We start from the raw sequence: 22,032 nt of genomic DNA, 5'->3' as shown, positions 1-22,032 counted from the left end.
AACCCCTAACCCGACCCCAATCTTTATATTTGAAAAATGTGAAAAATGGGACAAAGGCGAGCCATCACGTAGAAAGGATCACGAGCCCTTCTGAAGAGCGTTGATTTACCAACAGACCGGTGCTCCACAACTTGAATTTCAGGTGAGTGGGAGATATATATTAATGTTATTTGAATTACAATTTAAATATTTTAATTTGAATTACAACTTGTTTACATCAAACTCTACAACTTGTTGATATTTTAACCATACTCAAACTTTTCTTGATCAGCTGGAGATATGATCAAATGAGGATAGAGTTGGTTACGGTGGATGTGAATTTGAATTTGAGGATTATCCTCTACAAAAACCTACAATATTGTAAGAATTGAACTTGGAACACTTCTAACACGAAACATCACTCCAAACTGGCTGGAAAGGCTTTGACTAGGTCAAAGTACCCAACTCAACATAATGAATTCTCAAATTGGTGGAGCTTTTTCTAGAAATTGTCCATTCACCCTAAGTTTAAATTATTCTTTTGATGTTTGTTGAATGCAGGACTTTCAGTCAAGGCAATCTTATCGTCATGAACATCTATTCAACCTGCATGTATACTTTGCGGAACTAATGGTGAGATAATCTAGCATGCTTTTATGTCTTATGATTGGACTAAGAGAATTTGGTCAACATGACCCTTGAGTTTGCGAGCTGAGCTTGTCTCCCAGAATCCATGTGTGCATCAATGCAAATCTCTATTAGAAGCACCATATCTTGATCAACAGCTAAAGAGGAGTATAACCAACATTGGTATCAGAGCCATTGGTTCCCACGTTTATTGTTCCTCCCCGTTGTTTAATTTTATTGTATGGATCCAATGGGAGGATCAAGGATTTAATACGAAACCCATGGGAGAATTGATAGGGTTTTTGGAAACCTTTAATTTTGATTCGGATCCGAGTGGGAGATCCTTGTGAATTTTCCTAATGAAGATTTGCATGAATTGATAATCCATGATGATAATTTTTGTTTAAAATTTATTGTTGGATTTTTTTCATGTGTTTTTGGATGATTTTTGAGTGAAAAAACGTGTTTTACCGTTTTTTTTTTTATAAATTTCGTTCAAGAAAAATTGAAAAATCGCCGTTTTTTGGTCACTGTGGACCAGACGGACGACCGTCTGACCAGACGGTCGTCCGTCTATTATCAGAGTGGTCACAGTGACCCAGACGGTCGACCGTCTGAACCAGTCGGATGACCGTCTGGTCACAGAATGCCAGACGGAATTTCCGTCTAGGCAGACGGTCATCCGTCTGGGCATAAAAGGCAGAAGGAATTCCGTCTGGGCAGACGGCAGTCCGTCTGGGAGATGGATTTTTTTTTTGGATATTGGTCTTTCCAGTTCAGAATGTGTTTCTAACTTACTAGACACCAATGGCCCGACAGTCTGTGTGATGTTTGGGCATTGAGGGCTTATTGGGGCCTAGTGGGAGCTAATGAGGTAGAAGTGTTCTGTGTGAACCACCTCATAGCTTTAACATAATTGCATGTTTTATTTTAATAAAACTATTTTTTTTATTTATGGGTCCTAAGACTCTAGAGGAGAAAACCAAGATGGAAAGAGTTCCATATTCCAGTGCAGTGGGTAGCCTTATGTACGCTATGATGTGTACTAGGCCGGATATTTGTTATGCAATGGGTTTGGTTAGTCGGTACCAATCAAACCCAGGCATAGAGCACTGGAAAGCAGTCAAGAGGATATTGAGATATCTCAGAGGAACGGGTAACTACATGTTGTGTTACCAAGGATCGGATTTGCGGTTAATTGGCTATAGTGATGCCGACTGGGCTGGAGACATCGATGAGCGCAAATCAACCTCTGGATATGCTTTCTTGCTGAATGGCGGGGCCATTTCGTGGTGTAGCAAAAAGCAGGCTTGTATATCCCTCTCGACCATGGAAGCAGAGTATGTGGCATGCTCAGCTGCGGTTCAAGAGGCTGTTTGGTTGAGGAGATTCCTTCGACATACTGGGATTGTGATGACATCCAAAGAGGCTGCCCTTGTCTATTGTGATAGTACGGCAACTCTTAGCTACGTCAAGGACCCCAAGTATCATGGGAAGACCAAACATATACAGTTGAGATATCACTTTGTTAGAGACATTACATCAAGGAAGAAAGTTGTACTTAAGCACATATCTACTAGTCAGATGGTAGCTGACCCTCTTACCAAATCTATAGCCAAGGATGTTTTTATTTCTCATGTAAAATCCTTGGGCTTCATGAGATTGTGACTTATTTTTGTACTGAGACTTTCTTATTAATGAATAATATGAGTTCATTCCAGCATTTTTTTTTTATTCACTTTCTGTGTGATTGTGTTTTGCTAGCATAAAACAAGATATGTCAATAGGCAAGAGAATGGCTCACTCACACGAGCATTCGCCTCTGGCGCCTTGGAGGCGAGCAGAGATGAGACGGATTGTGAATGACTTTGTGTAGGTCAATTCATAATCATGATGTCGCCTTGATTTAGAATCAAGATGAGTTTCTCTATTGTAAAGAGAATCGACATGAATGTTCCCACTATTCATGCTGCCTATAGGAGCCAAGTGCGAGTACTTTATGTGGCGCTAGGATGGCTACAATAAAGAAACTCGGGTTAGGCGCAAGAGGTTACGACTAGACTAAGACCTGTATGGTGTTGAGATGGACATACGTTCTATTGTATATAGAGTACTCCACCATAGCACATATATCATACTATGTGTGCTTAGCGATCATTGGAAATAAGAGGATGGATCCATGCTCCTCTCATTGTGTGAGTCCTGGACCTTATGGTCCATTAGTGTTCTTAGTGACTTTCGACGACATCATGAAACGAATGGTTGATGTGGCTACTTTGGGGTGTTACCTATGGTCATGATTGATTCAACCTAAAGGGGCACTACCGGGAAAGGAGTCAATCCTAAGTGTAGTGATGGTCTGGGGCGAAAGGAAAGGTTTGATTCAACTGCACCCTAAAAAGTGTTTGCTGGCGCCAACCGTATGTGTTACAAAGAGTGACCATTTTAAGGACAAGAAGGTGATCTCTCAGAGGGATCGAGATACCTTTAGTCTGGTGAGTTTGAATAAACCTAGGACACTGTGTTATACTAATGCTTATTTGATTTGTTTTTATGAGTGATGTGCCATTCTGGCTTTCTGGGAAGGTTTCTAGTTTGGGGCTCACGCGTGCAAGTATATCACCGGTCGCACAACCCATTTTGCCAGTATGACTTGTGGATATTAGTGTCTGGGACACAGGTGGTCTATGTATTTGGGATACATAATGAAGAGATCAATATATATGTATATCTGGGATATGCATGTGTGTCTGGGACACAAGAGGTCTATGTATCTGGGATACATAGCAGAGAGATTGAATATGTATATCTGGGATATGCATGTGTGTCTGGGACACAAGAGGTCTATGTATCTGGGATACATAGCAAAGAGATTGAATGTGTATATCTGGGATATACAAGTGTGTCTGGGACACATTGAAAGATTAACACTTGCCCTTGTGCAAGTGGGAGCTGTTGGAATTTATTAATTTGATTAATAAATTAAATGCCCAAGGGCAATATTGGAAACTCACTATTAGGGCGGTTACAAAATAGGGTTATATATTTTGGTAACAACCGCATTAGTGAGTAAGTAACTGAGTGATTCATTTGCACGAGCGAATCTCTGAGAAACGGCGGCTCCATCTCTCTCTCCCTCTCTCTTAGAATCGCAGGCTTAGAAATTCTTCTTTCCTAGTATTTGATCTTCATTCCATTAATCCACGGCATTTGGGTTGTGGATATTATTCCCCTTCCCTGTGATTGTGGAATCTCGCCGGTAAATCTTTGGTGGTGGAACGAGAACGTGGATCTAGACTTCCGCTGCGAATACTTCAAGTAAGGGAAAGCGAATTCAGGTAAGGAATTTTTTCCCCATCAATTAATTGAATTGAATTATATATGGAGTATAACCAACACTCATTTTACGGAATTTCAAAGGGCTCATGGAGATCCCTATTCAGATCCCTATTCAAGGCCTAGTCATATCATTTCTAAAGAACTTGCTCTTTTTCAAATTTTTGTTGATGGATCATGGGATAGTATTTCTCACAAAGGAGGGAGAGGGTGCATCATGTGGGATTATAATGGTGGTTTTGTAGTGGCTCAATGCAGATATGGTCATAGTGCTTCAGCAACCTTAATTGAACTTGAAGTAATTAGAAAAATGGCATTACTCTGTGCTCCTCATTAGGAGCGGTAGATTTGAATATTCATTCAGACTATTTACCTGTTGTTAGTGCTCTCCAGGGTCTCCACTCATCTTTAGATTGGATGTGTTTCAGCTTAGTAGTAGATATTTTGAAGCGCTGTTCTTTTTTCCCAAGAGTTTCTTTTCGTTATATTCCTAGAACTGGCAATGGCTTTGCTGATTTCCTTGCTAAGGTTGCTTGCAGGTTATCTATAGATAGATCCTGGTGGGTATCCCACCTTTGTTTATTGTGGATTCCTCTCGTTTGTATAGATCTTTTGACCTAAACTCTTTCATTTAATATAATCGTTATCTTTTTGTTTTGGCAAAAAAAAAAGAAACTAATAAAACTACAAATGTGGTTGTCACTTTATCGTGAAAGTGACCCACCCCTATTCTTATTTTTTAAGGTTAAAAAAATCATGCATAAATAAATTGTTTTTTTAAGGTTAAAAAATTGTAAATATAAACACCCACCGTGGGGCTCGAACCCACGACCACAAGGTTAAGAGCCTTGCGCTCTACCAACTGAGCTAGACGGGCTTGGAAATATCAATGATTCTTATTGTAATTATAATTAGATTAAATATAAATCATATATATATTTAGAGCCAATTTAATTAAATATATGATTTATATTTATTTAATTACCCAACCATTATAATAAAATCTAATTGAAAACTGAATTAAAAAAAGAAAAAGAGGAAAAATGAAATCAAAAGAATTAAGAATCCATTAAATTAAATTTTAATTATAACTATTAGATAATTAATAGTGAGAATTATAGATATGCATTCCATGGATTATTTTGAGTGAATCCAGATTCCAGTCGCCTGATTCGAACCAAAGCAATCAATTTCTCGGAAACAGAAACAGACAACTAGAGCAGCAATGAAGCATGATGATAGCAGCAATGAAGCATGAATCATCCATCTTAAGTTCTTAACGTCTTCCAAAATGAAGTTCTTAACGTCTTCCACATTTGTAATTTTGTAAGAATTTAGTCCCTTTAATTATTGTAATTACAATTAGATGTCAATGATTCTTATTGTAATTATCCAAATACATGAACCAACCCAAGTATAAATAGCATAGCCTGAATCGATAGTATAGGCGCCGGTTTAAGATGGTTCAAGCTAAACTTAAACTCATGGTAGACCCTAACAATTCTCCCTTAATCTATAAGGTAATCCCTCTAATATAGTGGATGGGATTCAATCTTGAGTCCTAGAGACGTAGGCTGAAAAGTCAAACTCCGTCACCAATTGTGTGTGTCTCTTTGTCAATTTCTTGCATATTCATCGTTTTATCATCAGTGGTCACAATAGTTAGCAATGAAATTTTTCTGTCATCAAAAAAAAAAAAAAAAAAAAAAAAATTTTATTTACTACCACACTTATAGGTGCTTCTAGCTATAAACTACTGTAAACTAAATTACAAAACTAATTTCAATCAAAAGACATGCTATATTAAGTCTTTTCTTAGCCACCCAAATCTTCATAAGAACTGATTTATTACCACATTCAGTGTTTCTCAGCTGAAAACTACTGTGAACTACATGGACTTATCAACTAACATTGAGCAGAGCAATAACTATGCTTGGGCAAGCTTTAGCCTAACCGAAGGAATCCTTCATTGTCATATCAATTTTGAGTCTTCAAGCTTTTTTTATGTACATAGATCAAATTAATAATATATATATATATATATATATATATATATATATATATATATATATATGCTGATTACTTATTTAGATGTTCCAAATAGTTTAATCTTTCTAGAATTTGGTGGCAGTCTATATTCCCGTTCATTGTAAATCCTTCTTTTGTGCCTCTAGAGGAATTTCCCTAGAAGGCTTAATATATCTTATAGAGTTTTTTACATTTTGACCACTAAGTCGGACCCAAACTCTTGTTTGCCCCTTAAGTGGCCAGTATTTCAATTTGCCCAATATGGTGAACTTGAAATATTACAAAAAAAAAAACCCAACGTTAGTTTTTCAACCTTGACTATTAAATTTTAATGTGTTAAGACTTAAATACCCCTCAGAAAAAGGAGAGAAGGGGAAAAAAAGAGAGAGAAGACAGTACCAAATTGATACCACATACCTCGGCCAAAACACTGATCAAAACACATTAACATGACCCCGAGGGGTTACTCAGTTGGGTTAAAAAAAATTAACACTTTCAAATAGAAGGTCAGAGTTCGAATCCCCTCATGGCTAATGGAAAAGTTTTGCCTTATATTATGTAATGTCCATCCAAGATTGTTGAAAGTAGGGGTTGAGGTTTTCCTAATTAGAATAGGATTTTGTTTCCTAATATGTCTAGAGTTAGTTTCTTATTTCTATTTGTTTTGTATTTCCTTTTCAACTCAAAGTGGGACTTAACTAGATTGTAACTAATAAATACCCCATTGGGGCCTATGAATCAAATAACTTTGAGCAATATCTCTCCAAATTACATCATGGTATCAAAGTTATGTCAGACTTGAGACACCAACAACCCATCGGAAGTCACAGCAGGCCATCACAAGTTTCAAGGAACTAGAAAAACTTCTGCCAACATCTATCACACCCCACCTAGCCAAATTTGTTCATAACCAAATACTCGTGGGGGTGATAAACTACATGACTAAGGTTCAATGCAAAGCCCATACAATCATATGACATAGCATAATCAAAGGACAAGAATTAATCCACCTAAGGTTTTTGGATCCTTGCAGGTTAAAGTGCATTTTCTTGGGTTATCCTCCTATATAAAAGGGGTATAAGTGTGATCATCCTAGTTCTCGTCATTTCTTCATCTCCTTGGATGTTGTGTTCCAAGAACAGAATCCTTATTTTTCCCTACACCTCTTTAGGGGGAGAGTCTTAGTGAAGAGGTTCCAATGTTGATTCCTCCTTTTTATATTTCTCCTGAGAATCTTGCAGATGATCCTCCTTTGGAAGATGGAGTGACCAAATAGGAACAACTGGTGGATGATGTGCATTGGGGGACTAGACCTCTGAAGACCTATCAAAGAAAGCAGCAAGTCCTTCTGAACCATGCTAGTTAAAAGCTTTCGTTCCTGGCCCTGAACAATCCGTTCCTCCAACTGAGTCTGTCTTTGACCCTTTTCTGATCCTATTTTGGACTTACCAATTGCATTAAGAAAGCAGCCTTAAGCTTGCACAAAACATCCTATTTCCAATTATGTTTCATATCAATCTCTATCCCTGGATTTTCAAAGTTTTATTTCCTCTTTGTCTTCTACTTTTGTTCCTAAAACTTGGTAGGAAGCATTATCTCATTCAAACTAGAAGGAAGCTATGGATGAGGAAATGCAAGCTCTAGAAGGGAGGGGGGGAAAAGCATGGGACTTGGTGACTTTGCCTACAAGAAAGCGGACTATTCGATGCAAATGGGTCTTCGTGAACAAGTACTAAGCAAATGGGATCATTGAGAGCAACAAGGCAAGATTGATGGCCAAAGGCTTCACTCAGACTTATGGCGTTGACTACCAAGAGACATTTGCCCATGCTGCCAAGATAAGTATAGTTTGTACTATTCTTTAATGTGCAATTAATAAAGGATGGAGTTTACAACAGTTAGATGTGAAGAATGTTTTTTCGGATGGAGAACTCTAAGAGGAGGTATACATGGACGTACCACCCGGGTATTCTATTGCTGAGACTCATGTGAAAGTGTGCAAGTTAAAGAAGGCTTTATATGGGTCAAAGCAATCTCCAAGAGTTTGGTTTGGAAGGCTCCATAAAGCAATGATATCAAATGACTATAAGCAAAGTAATGCAGATCACACTTTGTTCATTAAATAATATGGTTCCCAAACTACTGTACTTTTAGTATATGTGGATGATATTGTGATCACAGGTATTGAAGACTTTTTTGGGAACCGAATTTAAAATCAAAGACATGGGAAAACTCAAATATTTCCTAGGTTTGGAGTTGGCATATTTTGCCAATGGTGTATCTCTATCTTAGAGGAAGTATACATTGTTCTTTAGGAAAATAGGAAGTTAGGATGTAAGCCTGCTAAGACTCCTATTGAGCCTAACCTACATTTGAAGGCAAAGGAAGGAGAACCAGTTGAAAAGACAAGGTATCAAAAATTAGTAGGAAAGTTGATTTACCCATCTCACTTGACATCACATTTGCAATTAGTCTTGTTAGCTAGTATATGCATGATCCTTACTTCTCACACATTGATGCAATATATCAGATCTTGAGGTACTTGAAGGCCACCCCAAGAAAAGGGATTTTAATTTCAACTTATGGACATCTGAAGATTGAGGCATATACAGATGCAAACTGGGCAAGATGTCCAGAAAATAGGAGGTGTACCTCCGGGTATTGTGTGTATGTAAGAGGTAACCTTGTAACTTAGAGAAGCAAGAAACAAATTGCGGTTGCGAGGTCTAGTGTTGAGGCTGATTTAAGGCAATTGCTTAGCGAATTTGTGAGGTATTATGGCTGAAAGGGTTGCTTCAGAAAGTTGGTACAGATTTGGAGGTTTCTATACAATTGTACTCAGATAGTTAGTCAACAATAAGCATAGCTCACAACCCAGTATTGACAAACATTTCATCAAAGATAAGGTTGAGGTTGGGTTAGTCCATATCACCTTTGTTACTTCAAACAAGCAATAGGTTGATGTGCTCACAAAGAGCTTAAGCACGAGAATATTCTATAATATTATTGGCAAGTTAGGCATCATAAATATCTATGCTTAACTTGAGGGGGGAGTGTTGAAAGTATGGGCTAAGGTTTTTCTAATTAGAATAGGATTTTGTTTCCTAATAAGTTTAGAATTATTTTATTATTTCTATTTGTTTTTCATTTCTTTTTCGGACTTAGAGTGGGACTCAAATAGATTGTAACTATAAATACCCTACTGGGGCCTTATGAATCAAATAACTTTGAGCAATATCTCTCCAAATTACATCAAAGATGCATAAAATCGATTGTTCTAACAAAAAAAAATGTGTAAAGGTGTCAATTGGTCCACACAACTAGTTTTGATTGACCAACTTGTCAAATTGGTATTCAACCATCAATTCTTCAACTTTTTTGTTAGGGCCAGTCCATTCAATTAGAGGTACTCAAATGAGATCAATGATCTATTTAGGTTTCTTTGATACTTAATTGGTTTCTATAATTATCAATAAGTTATCTTCTTCAACATAAATTTGAATCCAATTTGTCTAATTGGTGCAATTATCCATTTGGCCACCCATTTAAGAGTAGTCACTATTTTTTTTGGTAGAAAAATAGAGAGTAGCAAGTGGTATAACTAAAACCTTTAACCCCCCCCCCCCCAAAACAACCCAAAAAAGAAAAAAAAACACTGATATAACTAAATCCTGAAGAGTTAAAGGAGATTGTATATTATCTCACTTGAAGCAAGGTCTTATTCTTTGACAAACTTAGTAGTAAGTACTTAATTATGTTACACTCTTTCATTTTAATTATAATTTTTAGACTTCTATTGTTGTAAATATGTTTAAAACTTTATATAAATATTTATTTTAATTGTGTCTTTTGTCCATGGTTTTATTTAGTCCCACATCGGGTTGAGAGGATCTGATTATATGGTTTATATATAGTAAGAGCCCATGTATTATTAATTTGCCTGAACCCTATAGTGACCCTGCCATGATTATATAGATATATAACTTGGGACTTTGGGACTTGGATTGTGGGCTTTGATCCGGAAGGCCCAGTTTGTCATGGGCCCTATTCTGGAAAGCCCACTACTGGGTGAATACGTGGAGATGCCATTTGAGTGGCACTCTCCTGTAGGGAGGTCAACTGGAGGTACCTTCCTGAAGAGAGTTGAGCTGAAAGGTACCCTCACAGCCTTACCCTTTCACCCACAGCCTTTGGGGCTCTATATAAACTCATTTTCGTGCTCATTCTTGACACACATAATTCCTCCTCCTCTCTCTCTCTCTCTCTCTCTCTCTCTCTCTCTCTCTCTCTCTCTCTCTCTCTCTCTTATTCTATTAAGCAGTGAACATAACCTGATTATACCTTGAGTAAACCTTTCTAGGATGCAACCTTAAAGGTTTGGGCTGACTGATCTTGGGGTGAAGACACTCTTAGAACCCGTATTGCACAAATTGGGGTGTCTAAATACCTTAAAGAAAGTACTTCATGTACGTTTCAGCTCTAAAGGAGTATTGTGATTACAACAACAGTTCTAGTGTGCGTGCAGATTCCTCAATCGTTTACAACATCTATGCCCAAGAAATTGGAATGGGGTGAGGTTGGAAGGATGAAGGTTCAAAACGAAAACCTACTTAGTCTTACTATCTCTCCATAGGAGGTTGCCACCACTGTCATTCATTTGAATTAGTTGTGTTTGCTTGGTAAGGATTGAAAATCTTGCATCCGTCTGCAATGAGAGCACTAGTAGCTAAAAGCAAATTAACCCATTTGCACCTCCACCTCACACCTCACACGCAAGAAACTACAAATATTAGAGTACAAGACCATCCATGAATTTGTGTAGGATTAGCGGATGGACATGAATGTCTATGTTTGTAATATACTCATTGATATGTACACAAAGTGTAGGATACATCTATTGACAAGGCATATGATGTTATTAATGCAATACATTGCGTTAGGAATCTTATATGATGGAATACCTACCATAATCATGACACTTAAAATAGAATAGGTTGACATATTTTACATTAATTTTGCATGGCCAACTAAACAACTGGATAAAATTAATTTCACTTTACTCCATTTGCAACCAAGCAACATAAAAGGGAAAAATAATTCTTTCATTTTACTTCACTTCCTATAATTTCCCTTCACTTCAATGCAACCAAAATATTCTTAGTATTCAACATACTCTCCATTTTCCATAACCCATTTCACCCCAAGTAAATGCATTAAAAAGGGACAAATTTTTGCAAACAATGCCGCTACGGTAGGTGGCGAAAACTCGCTTTGATAGTAGTCTATATGCCATGGGAATGTCACACTTTTGAAGACGCGGTACTCATTAGTGAGTGTCTAGTTTATAGAGATATTTATACTTCTTTTCAAATAGGAAATATTAAATTCCGACTCATTTGATAAGCGAAGGCCCTAAGAAGAATCACCATTGAAATACCGCATTTAGAAGCCCATTATTCCAAAATTTAGACAGAAATTGAATTGTGATGCTGGGATCTTGGTAGAAGCAGGTGACTTTTAGTAGCCAGAAGTGGTTGAGATCTAATATTGGATTAAAAAGTACTCAAATTGGATTAGAGATTGATTTCTAGATTTTTTTTGGTAGTACTTAATTGATTATCATAATTATTGATACTACTATTTCCACAATAATGCAACTAGAAGGGAGGTGAATTATTGAACAATTAAAGTTGCATAAATTGGCCTATCCAAGTAGTCTAATTGGTGCAATTATGAAAATCAGGTCAAGGCAACATTTTGTTACGAATCACGATATTAAGATAAGATAGTTTAGATTGATTACCCACATGGGTATAAATAATTTACAAAATAAAAGAAAATTTTCAAGAAAAAATGTAGATAAATAGATGGATAAATTTACGAAGATGACATTATAAATTATGTGCAAGAAAGAGTGGCCTAGATCTACTTCGGAATTATCTAGATTTTACAAGTAAGATACCATAGGCTATACAAAAAAAATGTAAGTTAAAAATGAACAATTAATTATGAAATCGAACAGTGGGCCATTGGGCCCTTTCACTTTGTGTCAAAAATGAACCTAGTACAATTAATCATGATATTTTATCATTTTATTTCAAATCATTATAAACTTGTATCACCTTGAACTATGATTAGTCCCCTCAGTTTCATACATGATTATCATATGTTGCTGCATTTCCAATTCTCAAGGATTGGCCAAAAGAAACATATACCTAGGGGTGTCAATGGGCTGAGTTGAGTCGGGTCAGCCTTGAACCCTAACCCAACCCTAAAAGCTGAAATTGAAACCCTAAACCCTACCCAACCCTATCAAGATTTAAGAATCACCAACCCTAACCTGACCCTGATAGGGCCCAACCCAACCCGACCCTGATTAACCTTGATAGGGTCGAGTTGGCCCTGATTAACACCTAACCCGACCCCAATCTTTATATTTGAAAAATGTGAAAAATGGGACAAAGGCGCGCCATCACGTAGAAAGGATCACGAGCCCTTCTGAAGAGTGTTGATTTACCAACAGACCGGTGCTCCACAACTTGAATTTCGGGTGAGTGGGAGATGTATATTAATGTTATTTGAATTACAATTTAAATATTTTAATTTGAATTACAACTTGTTTACATCAAATTCTACAACTTGTTGATATTTTAACCATACTCAAACTTTTCTTGATCAGCTGGAGATATGATCAAATGAGGATAGAGTTAGTTACGGTGGATGTGAATTTGAATTTGAGGATTATCCTCTACAAAAACCTACAATATTGTAAGAATTGAACTTGGAACACTTCTAACACGAAACATCGCTCCAAACTGGCTGGAAAGGCTTTGACTAGGTCAAAGTACCCAACTCAACATAATGAATTCTCAAATTGGTGGAGCTTTTTCTAGAAATTGTCCATTCACCCTAAGTTTAAATTATTCTTTTGATGTTTGTTGCAGGACTTTCAGTCAAGGCAATCTTATCGTAATGAACATCTATTCAACCTGCATGTATACTTTGCGGAACTAATGGTGAGATAATCTAGCATGCTTTTATGTCTTATGATTGGAACTAAGAGAATTTGGTCAACATGACCCTTGAGTTTGCGAGCTGAGCTTGTCTCCAAGAATCCATGTGTGCATCAATGCAAATCTCTATTAGAAGCACCATATCTTGATCAACAACTAAAGAGGAGGACTAGGTGGATTGTAGGACTTCATCCATTGGAAGCACCATATTAGCTTAGCTTTTGGAAGGCATGCTCGCATGTTGTGTTATGGAATACATCAAGCACATTTCCATCACTACCCGATCCAAGAAGTCTAGTGCAATGAAGAACCAATTCTGAACCTATTACCGAACCTCACTCCTCTACTTCTTTATATTAGGTCTAAAAATATGAACTCTACCTTTTCTACTTTTAAATCCCAACACCTATGCTCTAGCTTTAGTAATATGGCAAAAGCTGCAGTTTTAGAATATGTGGGTAGATTAGTTAGCTAGAGGTTCCAAACAGTTTAATGTTTCTAGAATTTGATGGCAATCCCCACTCCTTTCATTGTAAATCCTTCTTTATTAAAGCTATGGCATGCATTCATCCCCCGAAAGTGAAGTTAGGTTTTGATAAATAATATTCCCCTTGACACAAGAAAAAATAGTATTGTTTCTAGATGTTTGGGTTCAAGCTTACCTTTAATAAATTAGTTACTGATACGGGAAAAAATATTGTTGAACCGGGTCCGTCCTTGGTTCAATCCTCAACTCCGGTCGGGGACGAACCGACCGATTTAGGTTCGAGCAACCAGGTTCGTGTTCAAGAAGAAACCTAACACGGTCAGCAGGCAAGCACGAGTCCGAGATTCTCGGGAAGAATAGCCCGTCAAAGATACGGTAATCAGCACTCGCGGGAGCGAACGATCGTGCCAACTCAGATAACTACCACTCCCTAGCATCAAGATCATGCAATCAAGGGAAGTTATCCATTACCCCATTAATGAGTCTAACCGTCAAGATCTGACGGTCACCAGAGGAAGGCGAGTAAGAGTTCAACGAACGGGATTAAGAGGTAAACTCTATATAAAATCAAAACCTACGCACAAAGAAGGTATCTGAATTGTATTCTCAATTATCGTATTCTTACTTTAGCTCTGCAACTAGTCAGAGCCTTTGTAATCAGTTCATTAACTGACTTAGCCATCGGGGGTGGACTCCTGACCCCCAAGGTCGGGCCACATTTGACGATTATTTTGCAGGTCATTATCAAGTGATCTAAGGAGTGAGCAGATTTTGGACGCATCAGTTACCGATTGAGCCAAGATTTGTAAACTAAGTTGACAACAAATCTAGAGAAAAAAGAAAGAAAAAAAATATCAACAACAGTCAATTGAAATGGTTTACCATAATTATTCTTTAGTTAGTTGATTTTGATTTGATATATAACAACCATAGTTGGATCTAATAGCTACCCATTAAGGATGAAAATCAAAATGAGATTAACAACTTTGTATAAAGGTTCTTTAACATCAGAAACAATAAAATAAATTATGTATATACTCTCTCAATTTGCAAACTACTATATTTGCATGGTACGAATTCACTTTATTGCATTTACATTCGTAAATTTTAAATTTTATATCAAATCCATCCCTATTGTTAGAATAATGGGATTAGTAATAGACCATCATCTATTATATTTTAAAATTCATTAAAAATTTTAAGTTTTTTTTTTTTTATTTCAAAATTTTTCTCACATAGGACAATCCAACAAGAGTAAATTTAACCTTTAGTTTTAAAGTCAATTGCATTAAACATAGAAATATGTTTATTATATAATAAATTCGAGAAGATGTAACATAATAGTTTATAAATCTAGGATAGATATATATATATATATATGATATTTGTCCCAATGTAAAATTTTGACTTTTCTTGCTAAGTTTAATTTTTCAAAGCTTTTACAAGTTTCCTAACTAGTTAGGTCCACTTAATTGTCTTTAATCTCTATTTTAAAACTCACAATGATTTTATTACATTAAATGGTTGGGCACTTTCAATAATTCTCAGCTCTTTATATGAAAACATGTCATAAGAATAGAAACATTCAATTTCTTCGTGGCCAGGGATAAAGTTTTACGTTATATTTAAATTAAATATGAATACTATACCTAATGATGTAATCAAGATATGCTTAAGTTGATTCGAACAAACTTCAATTCTAATAAAATAATGTATGTGCAGATTAGTTAGCTAGAGGTTCCAAAGAGTTTAATTTTTCTAGAATTTCGTGGTAATCCCCACTCCATTCATTGTAAATTTTCTTTATTCTATCTTTGATTAAAAAAAAAAATTAACCATTTAACACCCTTGATTAAAGCTATGGCATGCAACCATCTCTCAAAAGTGAAGCTATATTTAATATTCCCCTTGACTTAAGGAAAAAAAATTGTTAGATGTCTTTGTTCGAGCTTACCAAAAATATATACGTAACCGATTCGGCCAAGATTTCTAAACTAAGTTGACAACAAGAAGAAAAAAAATATCAACAATAGTCAATTGAAATCGTTTAACCGTAATCATTCTTTATTTAGTTGATTTTGATTTGATATTTAATAACCATAGTTGGATGTAATAGCTATATTAAGGATCAAAATCAAAATGACACAATTAACAACTTTATATAAAGCTTATTTAACATCAGAAACAATAAAGTAAATTATGTATTTACTCTCTCAATTTGCAAACTATTATATTTACATAAGTAAGAATTTATTTTATTATATTTATATCCTTAAATTTCAAAATTACATATCAAATCCATCTCATTGTTAGAATAATGGAGTTACGTAATGTCCATCATCTATTATATTTTTAAAATTCTCAAACCGCGCTTTTTTGTTTTGAATTTCTAGGGAGAAAGGGGTTTTTTTTTTTTTTTTGGAGAGGAATCATGGAGAAGAAGAAATAAAGAAAGGATTGTGAAGTGCAACCATAAATAATTTTTTAGTGTTTTCTTTTTCAAAATTTTTCTCACTTAAGATGATTCGACAAGAGTAAATATATCTTTTTATTTTAAAGTCAATTGTATTAAAGATAGAAAGATGTTTATAATATTATAAATTCTAGAAGACATAATAGTTTATAAATCTAGGAGATATATACATAAAAAATTGATATAAAATAACGTGTTTTGCAATTTATTTATGAAACATTCAATGACAAATCTCTTCTACCAAAATGGAGATAATGCTCATTCATTTATTATTATTATTTTCCGGTTGTAGCTATTGAAAAATGTTCCAACCTGAAATTTTGACTTTTCTTGTTAAGTTTAATTTTTCAAAGCTTTTAGTCTTTTACAAGTTTCCTAACTAGTTAGGTCCACTTAATTGTCTTTAATCTCTATTTTTAAACTTATAATTGATTTTATTACACTAAATGGTTGGGCACTTTCAATGATTCTATGTTTTTTATATAAAAACATGATAAAAACATTTCAATTTCTTTGAGGCCAGGGGAAAGCTCTACTTATATTTAAATTAAATATAAATATTATATTCCTAAAGATGTTATCAAGGTATGCTTATCGATTCGAACAAACTTCAATTTTCAAAAATAAAAAATCAATCTAAAATAAAGCACAATCTATCTTAATTGAATTTACACACAAAAAATGTTAAAACTAAATATGTACAGTGGTTGAATGTGGAATCCAAGAATTCAAAAGAAATGAAAATACTCTCACAATATTAAATAGTATAATATATAAATTGGAAATGCTTTTTTCTTTTTGGTTCCCTCTTTTGGAGAATAGGTAGACCCGTAAATGGATAGCCAAAATCTGCCTTCGAATTCGCATTCGTCTTCATTTAAGGGTATCCGTATCCTGGAATTTTTCTTATCGGAAAATATCCATATTTGTCCGTAAAGCAACCGAATTCGGATTCAAATAATTGCTTATCAGATCGGATAATATTCGGAAAGAGTAAAGTAATCAACATTTTTTTCTCTAAAAAAATATGATAGTCGGATTCGAATACCGGTAATCGGTAACCGGATAATTGGATATCGGAAATTATCCGGTTAAAGTAAAGTATTAAACAACTTCCTCTAAAAAAGCGGCTAATAATCGGATTCGAAAACCGGTAATCGGTAATCGGAAATTAAAAAAATAAAAAAATGACAATCACCAATCAATAATCGGATGTTTATCGGATTGGATTATTATCGGATATCCGATAAAGTTTTAGATTCCCTCTCAAAATTTCTACCGGATTCGAATTCGGATAGCAGTTTTGCTAATCGGATTCGGATTCAGATTCGAATACTGGTGTATACAGGTCTAAGAATAGGTAGCTTTAAGAAGATAGGTTGCAATATCAATGACAGATAAAAACTCCAAGGGGTGGCTGAGTTGGTAAAAGACCAACAACTCCAAGTACAAGGTTAGACTTTGAATCCCCTAGAGGCCAATAGCAAAGTCTTGCGTTGTATTATGTAATACCCTAACCCCAATACATAAAAAAACACTCGTTCAAAAAAGAGAAAAGAAAAAAATCTTCTATTGTGCACATCTCTTTGTTGTGCATTGCCACAATGAGACACATGGACAATTTCAAATAAAAACTGAGATTAAAGTACTGAAATGGACCCCAATTGTGGGATCCATTTAGACCATACTCACCCATTTCTGAGAACCTAATTCTCTATTGGCAACTAGTGGCGGAGAGACTTTCTCATTCAGCCTGTGTCCGAAGTTTAGTTGGAGGTCTTGTTGCATTTTCTGGTTGGACGTCGAAATCCTAGAGGACCACAAGAGTTTTGTTTCCTTGTTTAGGTTTCATAATGCCGCTTGTTATTAATGCTCTCTTTTCCAGGTTTCCCTTTCTTCTCAAATGATGGTGCAAACAGGATTTTAATCTATTACTTTCTATTTTGAGTGAATCTATTAAAAATCGTATATTAGATATACGGATTTTTATCAGCTCGAGTTTTAACATGCTCAAATTCCATCCAATTATTACCCAAAAAAAAATTCATCCAATTGAACATGAAATGATAGACGCTTGTCATATTTTAATCCTATGGTTAAGATTTTTCCAACTCTTAGCCACTTTATCCCTATAACATATTAGTCTCCCCCCTCTCGGCTTTCTTCTCCTCCACCTTCTTCCTCTTCGGCTTAGACAACACCAGCGCGCCCCCACCACATGCTATATCATTACGCTTTCTTATTCGGCTCCAAGATCATCGGACTCACCACCACCATGAGGTCTACAATAGCAAGTGACATACCCAAACCCAATACTAAGTTGTACAACTAGCAAACCTACTCGTTGTTTTTGAAGTTGTTCATCTCAATATAACACCAATATAGTGATACACAGCCAAGCTCCACTAAAAGCACGAGCATTACGGTCTTCGCATAGATGATAGATCATGGTGATGAAACCAAAGCACCACATTTGGTTCATAAGAGTTCTACCCGCAAAATGCTTCAGAGAGGATTGATCCAAAACGTGGGTAAACATTTCGAAAGAACTATCGACCAAATCTAGCCTTGATGAATCCACCTGCGTCTTATTAAATTCAACCAACAACAGCTAGCCCTAAAGGCGAGAGGTTCCATACATGACGGGATAATGCTGCCCTACTTTGATCTAGATCGGCCAGACACCTAAGATGATATTACTCTCATTTAAAAAAATCATATGAAATACCTTTTCTTATATTTTTAAACTCCGTCAATGTTTTGCTGCCGGTCCCAAGCCCGGGTAAAGGAGGAGGGTTGGTGCATTAGGTTGGCAACCGGCACTGAAAAAAATCTAGCCAAACCATTTTTATGGATTCGACGTTATATGATAAATGATATGCTAGAGCATCCCCTACAAAAGAAGCAACACGTTACACTATGACCCGGATGTAGTGATAACTGGGCAAGAGTTAGCTAGGGCGTCCTTTGTAAGCGTACATGTAGCATCGGCACCCAGATGCGGTGATAAATAGATAAGGGTTCCCGTGCCATGGACGAGTGCGGGTAAAAAAATTAGTCCAAAAACATAGGGTTAGATTGGCATCTTGGAACATAGGATCTTTAACAGGTAAGAGTTTAGAATTGATAAATATTATGAGGAAAATAATTATTAATATAGCTTGCATTCAAGAGACTAGATGGAAGGATTAAAAAGATAATGAGTTGGATGACTTTAAACTTTGGTATACTAGAAATAAAACTAATAAAAATGGAGTAAGCATAATAGTGGACAAAGATTTTAAAAATGATGTGGTGGATGTTAAAAGAGTGGGTGATAGGATTATTGCTATCAAACTTGTAATAGAGAAAAAGTTTGTAAGTATAATTGTGCATATGCACTTCTAGTAGGATCGGATAAAAGTCTAAAGTTAGAATTTTGGGAAAATATGGATGGATTAATGCAAAAAATTCATCAAGGAAAAAAGATTATCATATGAGGTGATCTAAATGGACATATTGGAAAAGATCAAAGAGGCTATGAGAGTGTACATGGATATATGATTTAAGAGAGAAGAATGAAAAAGGGATTTCAATTTTAGATTTTGATGTTGCTTTAATCTATCTATTCTAAATACTTACTTCAAAAAAGATAGATGAATATTTAATAACTTTCAAAAGTAGACATCATAGAAGTCAAATAAATTTCTTCCTATCTAAAAGGACTGATAGATTGTTGTACAAGGATTGCAAGATAATACCAGGGGAAAGCTTAACTGTACAACATAGACTTGTGATCTTGGATATGTGTCTAACCCCCAAAACTCATAAAATGTGCAAGGTTAACTATCATATGATAAGATGGTGGAATTTAAAAGGAGAGTACTCGAAATCTTTCGCTACTAAAGTAGTCAAACAAGGAAATTGAGATTTTAAGGAGGATACTAATGCGATGTGTAATGAAATGGCTATGTATATCAATAAGGTGGCTTAAAATGTCCTAGGTGAATCAAAAGAAAAGCTCCATTCTTATAGAGAGACTTGGTGGTGGTATAGTGAGATTCAAGCTGCCATTAGGAATAAAAAAGCTAGTTTTAAGACATGGCAAAGAATTAAGGATGATGAGGATCTTCAAAGGTATAGATTGGATAGAAATTAAACTAAGAAAATTGTTAAATAAACAAAGGAAAAGAAATATGAAGAGTTATATAATAAGTTGAGCACGAAGGAACGGGAAAATTTATTTATAAGATAGTTAAGATGAGGGATAGGAAAAGTAAAGATCTTGACCATATTAGATGCCTTAAAAATGAAGATAGTGATATGTGATGAGGACGTTAAGAAAAAGATGAAAAATATATTTCTCTAGTCTACTAAATGAGCATACTTCAATAACCTATGATTCGGAAGATTACACCATTCGCCAAAGCACCAATTTTCTAACTTATATACGAAGAATTTCGATGTCCGAAGTAAAAGAAGCACTCTAAGGAGAATGAAATTCCGTAAGACACAATGTCCTGAAGAAATCACAATAGAAGTACGGAAGAGCTTAGAAACCCATGGAATAGTTTGGTTGACTAAGTTGTTTAGATTATGAACACAGAAAAAATGTCAGATGATTGGAGGAGAAACATCGTAGTTCCAATTTGCAAAAATAAATGAGATATTAAAAAATGTAATAACTATAGGAGTATTAATTGATGAGCCATACTATGAAATTATGGGAGAGAGTAATTTAAACCCGTTTGAGACAGTTAATTATAATTACAAAGAACTAATTTGGGTTTATGCCGGGAAGATCTACAACGGAGGCTATTACCTAATTAGGAGACTTATGGAAAGGTATAGAAAATGTAGGAAAGACCTTCAAATGATATATATAACTTTAAAAAAAAACTTATGATAGAGTTCCTAAAGGGTTAATTTGGCAAATACTAGAGAAAAGAAGTGTTGCAAGTAAATATGTAAACATAATTAAGGATAGGTATGATGGTTCAGTGACAAGTATAAACAATGGGAGGACAAAATAATGAATTCCCAATTATAGTTGGGCTACATCAAGGATCAACTTTAAGCCTATATCTTTTTGCACTTGTAATAGATGAATTAACCAAAGACATTCAAGATGAGGTCCCCTAGTGTTTTCTTTTTGCTGATGATATTGTGTTGATTGATAAGACTCAAGTGGGGATTAATACCAAATTAGAATTATAGAAAATAACTTTGGAATCAAGAAGCTTTAAACAAAGTAGAACGAGGACAGAATATCTAGTTTGTAACTTTAGTCATGAGTGGGCAGACGACGAGGTGGTGATACTTGACAAAAATGAGATTCCTCAGAGTGATTGTTTTAGGTACCTATGTTCAATCATAAATAAAAGAGGTGATATAAAGGATGAGGTTTCCCAAAGAATTAAAAATAGGGTGGATGAAGTAGAGAGGTGCGTGTAGGGTCTTGTGTTATCAGCGTATTCCATTAAAGCTTAAAGGAAAATTTTATAAAACCATTGTTCGACCAGCTATGATGTATGGTGCAGAGTGTTGGGCTGTTAAAAAGAATTATATAGATAAACTTAGTGTAACAAAAACAAAAATGCTAAAATGGATGAATGACAAAACTAGGAAGATTAAGATAAGGAATGATCATATTAGAGTTAGTTTGAAAGTTGCTCCTATAAGTGATAAGTTTCGAGAAAGTCATTTGAGGTGCCATGGACTACGTTCATCGAAGACCTATAAATGCCCCAGTACGGAAAAGTGATATAATCCAATTGAAGGGACTAGAAGAGTTAGAAATAGACTTAAGATAACCTTAAGAGAAGTAGTGAGAAATGATACTCATAGCTTAGGCCTTGTAATTAGCATGGACTCAACCAAAACTAATTCAAAGGCAATAATCCATGTAGCTGACCCCATTTAGTTGGGACAAGGTTTATTATTGTTGTTGTTGTTGTACATGAAATACTAGTTTTGTTTTCTAATGTCTTCTTGTCATTTTTTGAATTTCAAATAATCAGATCCTAATTAGATGAATAAATAACAATGGATGCCAACTGACTTCTACATCATTAGTTAGCTAGTGGATGGCAAAACCTGAGGTTAGATTA

General features: G+C 35.4%; 1 non-coding gene across 1 annotated transcript; it reads right to left on the bottom strand.

Annotated features, from left to right (window-relative positions):
• Window positions 1-4,746: 4,746 nt before the first annotated feature.
• TRNAK-CUU (transfer RNA lysine (anticodon CUU)) lies at window positions 4,747-4,819 on the bottom strand. The gene has a single exon. It is a non-coding gene; the product is annotated as a tRNA-Lys (tRNA).
• Between the last annotated feature and the right edge of the window lie 17,213 nt (window positions 4,820-22,032).

This window comes from Hakea prostrata, chromosome 7 (genome assembly GCF_041222555.1).
Source record: "Hakea prostrata isolate BN-2017 chromosome 7, UWA_Hpros_2, whole genome shotgun sequence".
Classification (NCBI taxonomy): Eukaryota; Viridiplantae; Streptophyta; class Magnoliopsida; order Proteales; family Proteaceae; genus Hakea; species Hakea prostrata.
This window is presented reverse-complemented; position numbering and strand designations above follow the sequence as displayed.